Source organism: Somniosus microcephalus, unplaced genomic scaffold (assembly GCF_052327205.1).
Source record: "Somniosus microcephalus isolate GS21.2 unplaced genomic scaffold, FLI_Smic_1.0 scaffold1, whole genome shotgun sequence".
Classification (NCBI taxonomy): Eukaryota; Metazoa; Chordata; class Chondrichthyes; order Squaliformes; family Somniosidae; genus Somniosus; species Somniosus microcephalus.
Window position 1 is genome coordinate 295,696 of NW_028225188.1, and position 7,978 is coordinate 303,673.

A 7,978-nucleotide genomic window follows, 5' to 3' on the forward strand; every position below is an offset into this window, starting at 1 on the left:
GGAAATTAGTAGTGGGGAACATGGAGATGGCAAAAACGCTCAACAAATATTTTGTATCAGTCTTTACAGTAGAGGACACTAAAAAGATCCCAACACTGGACAAACAGGGGGCTATGGGGGGGGGTGGAGAGGAGCTAAACACGATTAAAATCACTAAGGAGATGGTACTCAGTAAGATACTGGGACTTAAGGCAGATAAATCCGCTGGACTTGATGGCTTACATCCTAGGGTCTTGAGAGAGGTAGCGGTGGTAATTTTCCAAAACTCCCTGGATTCAGGCAAGGTCCCAGCAGATTGGAAATCTGCAAATGTAACGCCCTTATTTAAAAAGGGAGGTAGACAAAAGGCTGGAAACCATAGACCAGTTAGCCTAACATCTGTGGTTGGTAAAATGTTGGAGTCCATTATTAAGGAAGCAGTAACAGGACATTTGGATAAGCATAATTTAATCCGACAGAGTCAGCATGGTTTTATAAAGGGGAAGTCATGTTTGACAAATTTGCTCGAATTCTTTGAGGATGTAACAGGGTGGCTAAAGGGGAACCAGTGGATGTGGTGTATTTGGACTTCCAAAAGGCATTTGACAAGGTGCCACACAAAAGATTACTGCACAAGATAAAAAATCACAGGATTGGGGGTAATATACTGGCATGGGTGGAAGATTGGCTATCTAACAGAAAACAGAGAGTTGGGATAAATGGTTCATTCTCGGGTTGGCAATCAGTAACTAGTACTGTTCCGCAGGGGTCAGTGCTGGGACCCCAACTCTTTACAATCTATATTAACGATTTGGAGGAGGGGACCGAGTGCAACATATCCAAGTTTGCCGACGATACAAAGATGGGAGGGAAAGCAGTGAGTGAGGAGGACATAAAAAACCTGCAAAAGGACATAGACAGGCTAAGTGAGTGGGCAGAAATTTGGCAGATGGAATATAATGTTGGAAAGTGTGAGGTTATGCACCTTGGCAGAAAAAAATGAAAGAGCAAGTTATTATCTAAATGGAGAGAAACTGCAAAGTGCTGCAGTACAAAGGGATCTGGGGGTCCTGGTGCATGAAACACAGAAGGTTAGTATGCAGGTACAGCAGGTGATCAGGAAGGCCAATGGAATCTTGGCTTTTATTGCAAGGGGGATGGAGTATAAAAGCAGGGAAGTCTTGCTTCAGTTATACAGGGTACTGGTGAGGCCACACCTGGAATATTGCGTACAGTTTTGGTTTCCATATTTAAGAAAAGATATACTTGCTCTCGAGGCAGTTCAGAGAAGGTTCACTCGGTTGATTCCGGAGATGAGGGGGTTGACTTATGAGGAAAGGTTGAGTAGGTTGGGCCTCTACTCATTGGAATTCAGAAGAATGAGAGGCGATCTTATCGAAACATATAAGATTGTGAGGGGGCTTGATCGGGTGGATGCAGTGAGGATGTTTCCACTGATGGGTGAGACTAGAACGAGGGGGCATAATCTTAGAATAAGGGGCTGCCCTTTCAAAACTGAGATGAGGAGAAACTTCTTCACTCAGAGGGTGGTAAATCTATGGAATTTGCTACCTCAGATAGCTGTGGAAGCTGCGACATTAAATAAATTTAAAACGGAGATAGAGTTTCCTAACTGATAAGGGAATTAGGAGTTACGGGGAGAGGGCAGGGAAGTGGACATGAGTCTAGGTTCGGATCAGCCACGATCCTATTGAATGGCGGAGCAGGCCCGAGGGGCCGTATGGCCGACTTCTGCTCCGACTTGTTATGTTCTTTTTCTCTTCACATATCTATAAAAGCTTTTACAGTCAGTTTTTATATTCCCTGCAAGCTTACTCCCATATTCTATTTTCCCCTTCTTAATTAATCCCTTTGTCCTCCTTTGTTGAATCCTAAACTGCTCCCAATCCTCAGGTTTACTGCTTTTTCTGGCCAATTTATATGTCCTCTCCTTGGATCTTATGCTATCCCTAATTTCCATTGTTAGCCACGGTTGAGTCACCTTCTTGGTTTTATTTTTATGCCAAACTGGGATGAACAAATTCTGTAGTTCTTCCATTCGGTCTTTGAATGTTTGCCATTGCCTATCCACCGTCAACCCTTTGAGTGCCATTCCCCAATCAATCCTACCCAACTCGCTCCTCAGACCATCGTAGTTTCCTTTATTTAAATTTAGGACCCTAGTCTCTGAGTCAACAACTTCATTCTCCATCTTAATGAAGAATTCGATCATATTATGATCACTCCGACCCAAGGGGCCTCGTACAACAAGATTGCTAATTAATCCTTTCTCGTTACATAATACCCAGTCTAAGATGGCCTGATCTCTGGTTGGTTCCTTGACATATTGGTCCAGGAAACCATCCCGTAAACACTCCAGGAATTCCTCCTCCACAGTAGAGGACATGAGAGGGGGGAAGGGAGTCCCTTTAAATGTGGAGGGGGTGGACGTCCCTTTAAATTTGGAGGGGGTGGGTGTCCCTTTAAATGTGGAGGGGGTGGGTGTCATAGAAACATAGAAGATAGGAGCAGGAGTCGGCCATTTGGCCCTTCGAGCCTACTCTGCCATTCAATGAGATCATGGCTGATCATCCAAATTCAGTACCCTGTCCCTGCCTTCTCCCCATATCCCTTGATCCCTTTAGCCTTAAGAAATATATCCAACTCTTTCTTGAATATATTTAATGAACTGGCCTCCACCGCCCTCTGTGGCAGAGAATTCCACAGGTTCACCACTCTCTGGGTGAAGAAATTCCACCTCATTTCAATCCTAAATGGCTTACCCCTTATCCTTAGACTGTGACCCCCTGGTTCTGGACTCCCTGGCCATCGGGAACATCCTTCCTGCATCCAGTCTGTCCAGTCCGGTTAGAATTTTATAAGTTTCAATGAGATCCCCTCTCATTCTTCTCAACTCCAGCGAGTACAAGCCCAATCGACCCAATCTCTCCTCATACGTCATTCCTGCCATCCCAAGTATCAGTCTGGTGAATCTTCGCTGTACTCCTTCCATGGCAAGAACATCCTTCCTCAGATAAGGTGACCAAAGCTGCACACAATACTCAAGATGTGGTCTCACCAAGGCCCTGTACAACTGCAGCAAGACATCCTTGTTCCTGTACTCAAACCCTCTCGCTACGAAGGTCAACATACCATTTGCCTTCTTAACCGCCTGCTGCACCTGCATGCTTACCTTCAGCGACTGGTGCACAAGGACACCCAGGTCTCGTTGCACTTCCCCTTCTCCCAATCTATTGCCGTTCAGATAATAATCTGCCTTCCTGTTTTTGACACCAAAGTGGATAACCTCGCATTTATCCACATTATATTGCATCTGCCATGCTTCTGCCCAATCACCCAACCTGTCCAAATCATACTGGAGTTTCTCGGCATCCTCCTCACAGCACACACGCCCACCCAGCTTTGTGTCGTCTGCAATCTTGGAGCTATTACATCTAGTTCCCTCGTCCAGATCATTAATATATATTGTGAATAGCTGGGGTCCAAGGACTGATCCCTGCGGTAACCCACTAGTCCCTGCCTGCCACTCGGAAAAAGACCCGTTTATTCCAACTCTTTGCTTTCTGTCTGCCAACCAGTTCTCTATCCAAGTCAATACCTTGCCCCCAATCCCATGTGCCTTAACTTTACACGCTAATCTCTTATGCGTGACCTTATCGAAAGCCTTCTGAAAGTCCAAATACACCACATCCACTGGTTCTCCCTTATCTATTTGACCAGTTACATCTGCCGGCTCAGATGGGATTCCAGTAGAAATCCTTAAAAAAGGTGGCCCTGAGCTCCTGACACACATACATGCCTTCCTCCTAAAAATATGGCAGCAGGAAGAAATTCCACAAGAGCTCAGAGACACTTTGATTGTTACTATCTTTAAAAAGGGGGAAAAGTCGGTGTGTGGTAACTACCGAGGTATCTCCCTTCTTTCTTCCACAGGAAAAGTGCTTGCCCGTGTCCTTGCTAACAGACTTTTGCCGTTATCTGAGGAGGTGCTTCCGGAGTCGCAGTGTGGTTTCCGACCATCCAGAGGAACAGCTGATATGATCTTCACAGCATGTCAATTACAGGAGAAATGTCGTGAACAAAAGCAACCACTGTTCATAGCTTTCATAGACTTAACTAAAGCTTTTGACACCGTCCACCGCCAGACTTTATGGCATATCTTGGCTAAGCTTGGTTGCCCCGACAAATTCATCTTAGTCCCGAGGCTGCTACATGACAACATGTCCGCAGCAGTTCTCAGCAGCAGCGGTTCTATTTCAGAGCCCTTTACAGTTGACACTGGAGTAAAACAGGGCTGCATCATTGCTCCAACGCTTTTTGCAGCGTTAATCTCAGTTATCCTCCAACTCATCGGCAATGATCTGCCCACCGGAATTCAAATCCTTTACCGTCCTGATGGCCGAATTTTCAATCTCAACAGGCTTAAGGCCAAGAGCAAAGTCTCCATCACTACCATTATGGAGTTACAGTGTGCAGATGATAATGCCATCGCAGCTCTTTCTGAGCATGATCTACAAAACACCTTGAATGCTTTTTCCAGAGCCTACAAACTTCTGGGCCTCACCAGGAACATAAAGAAAACCCAGGTGCTCCACCAGCCATCACCTAATCAGCTTGCAACTCCTCCCTCTATAAAGATTGATAATAACACCCTTGAAAATGTCAACACCTTTCCATATCTTGGTAGCCATTTATCCTCCAAAGCTGACATTGATTCTGAAATCCATCACCGCCTGAGTTGTGCAAGTGCAGCCTTTTCTAAACTGAGGAGAGTCTTTGAAGATCATGACCTCCAAGTCCAAACTAAAATTCTTGTATACAAAGCCATCATCCTTCCCACCCTTTTATATGGAGCTGAAACCTGGACTACGTACAGTCGACATCTCAAAGCCTTAGAGCAATACCACCAACGCTCTCTATGCAAAATCTTGAGGGTCAGCTGGGAAGGACAAGCGTACCAACTGGAGTATACTTGAAGAGGCCAATATCTACAGCATCACTACGATCATGCAGCATCAACTCCGTTGGATTGGACATGTCATTCGCATGTCAGACTCACGTCTCCCAGTTGAAGGAAGGGCAGAGGTCTCCTGGTGGTCAAAAGAAGCGTTACAAAGATAACATCAAAGTAATCCTTAAAAAGTTTCATATCGATATTAATAACTGGGAGGAAATCGCACTGGATAGAGACAATTGGAGAAAATGCATCCACAACGGTGCCGCACTACATGAAAAGAATCTCCAGCGTGCCGCTGAGGATAAACGCCAGTGCCGTAAGGAGAGACAACAACTTAAGAAGACCCATACTCCAGTCACTACCAATAGTCTTACATGCCCACACTGTAGTAGAGTCTGTGGATCTCGGATTGGCCTCCACAGCCACCTGAAGACCCACAAGTAGATGACTGATGAAGGACATACCATACTCGAATTCGAGTGGTCGCCGATGATGATGATGATTTTACCAGTTACATCCTCAAAAAATTCCAGTAGATTAGTCAAGCACGATTTACCTTTTGTAAATCCATGTTGACTTTTTCCGATCCTGTCACTGTTTTCCAAGTGCTCTGCTATTACATCTTTTATAATGGACTCTAGCATTTTCCCCACGACCGATGTCTGTAATTCCCCATTTTCTCTCTACCACCCTTTTTGAACAGTGGGGTAACATTAGCTACCCTCCAATCCATGGGTTCTGTTCCAGAGTCTATCGAATTTTGGAAGATGACCAGCAATGCATCTACTATTTCTAGGGCCACTTCCTTAAGTACCCTAGGATGTAGATTATCTTCTATGTTTCTATGTATTCAATCTTTCCTTGTAGCTGAAATTCTCTAGTCCTCGCAACATCCTCGTAAATCTCCTGTGTCGAGCAGTCACATCTTTCCTGGAATGGGGCGACCAGAACTGCACGCAGCACTCTAGCCGGTGGCTTAACTGGTGTTCTGTACAGTTCAAGCAGAACCTCCCTGCTCTTACAGGATAGAGAGAGAGGCAATGCCCCTTTAAATACCTGGGGGGCACCCATTCCCCTTTAAATGGCCATGCAATTTTTTTTTTGTTGAAAAGGGGCCGCAGTCCCCTTTGACTCACCCGCCCCCCCTCTCACCCACCACAAATACTCACAAGAGAGAGAGAGGAGGAAGAATGCTGGTCTTTGTCCCTTTAAAAGTGGCTACCCACCAAAATGTTCACAGCACCAGGGCTCTTTGTTCTGGATAAAAGTCAAAAAGAGAAAAGGTTCACTTATTTTTAAATGAATGCAATTGATGAATAGCCTTGCAATAAAGGTAATGCAAAGGAATAAACACTCACAAGCTGGGGTTTTTTCCACCCCCTCCTCCCCTTCCCTTTAGCAGCTCCTGCAGACAATGAAAGCAGGAAAGCGGCCTGCAGCCCACCGAGGTCCCGGTCCCGCCCCCTCCCTCCCGCGCCGCCATTGGTTGGAGGACCGTCAGGCCGTCCGGTCCTCCCAGCGTTTTCCGCGCTCCTGATTGACGCGAGGCGCCCACCAATCAACACCCCCTCCGCTTACGCGCTGACGCCAGCAGGCAACGCCCAGTGGTCGCCACCGCAAGGTAAAAAAAAGACACCCTACACAAATGAGGAAAAACAAAAATAATCGCACTTCAGAGGGGAGCTTGTATTGTGAAGCTTGTGCCCCTTTGCCAGGCCCGCTGCCTGCGGCCCCTCTCCCAGATTCCAGCCCCAGCTCTGTGCTGACTGAGCTGCTCTCACCTGGGGACAGTGCGTCACAATCGGCCCCAGCGCACCTGAGCTGGGATGCCCCGCCCCTTTGCCGGGCCGCCATTGGTTGGCGGGCACGGCCCGCCCTCGTCCTATTGGTTAGATATCCCGTCAGTCACAGGCTGGGCTGGCCTCCATCCCTCAATGGCCTCTTCCTGCGATGACGTCACAAATGGGCCCCAGCCTCAGAGCCGGGGAGGAAGGTCCCGCCCCCTAGCCGCGCCGCCATTGGTTGGAGGACCAGGCCGCCCAGTTCAGTCCTCCGAGCTCAGCCCTCTTCCTATTGGTCAGCGCATCCGTCAGTCAGAATGACATTGCTCCAGCTCACTCCGCCACCCCGCGCGGGTCAACCGCTCCGTTCGGTGTCCGCGGAGAGCGATCCCGCCCGAATCTCAGGTTTGGTTTTTCTCGTATTTTACTTTATAATCTCGCTCTCTCCCCCTCGATTTAAATCGCTTCCCAAACACTTTATTTTGCCCCGGCCGCTGATTCCGCCTCTTCCCCGGGCCTGACCTTCCGCCTTCTAACCGGAAGTCCCGCGCAGGTGCACTGGCTGCCTCGTTTTGTGGTGAGGGGGCCGAATGAGCATGCGCGGCCCCACCTCTCCACATTTAAAATGACACCCACCCCCTCCACATTTAAAGGGACACCCACCACCTCCACATTTAATGGGACACCCACCCGCTCCACATTTAAAGGGCCAGACACCCCTCCACATTTAAAGGGACACCCACACCCTCCACATTTAAAGGGATACCCGCCCGCTCCACATTTAAAGGGACACCCACCACCTCCACATTTAATGGGACATCCACCCCCTCCACATTTAAAGGGACTCACTCCCCCCTCTCATGTCCTCTACTGTGGAGGAGGAATTCCTGAAGTGTTTACGGGATGGTTTCCTGGACCAATATGTCGAGGAACCAACCAGAGATCAGGCCATCTTAGACTGGGTATTATGTAACGAGAAAGGATTAATTAACAATCTTGTTGTACGAGGCCCCTTGGGTCAGAGTGATAATAATATGATCGAATTCTTCATTAAGATGGAGAATGAAGTTGTTGACTCCGAGACTAGGGTCCTAAATTTAAATAAAGGAAACTACGATGGTCTGAGGAGCGAGTTGTGTAGGATTGATTGGGGAATGTCACTCAAAGGGTTGACGGTGGATAGGCAATGGCAAACATTCAAAGACTGATATACCTATCAATTCCTCCAATAAAAGGCGAA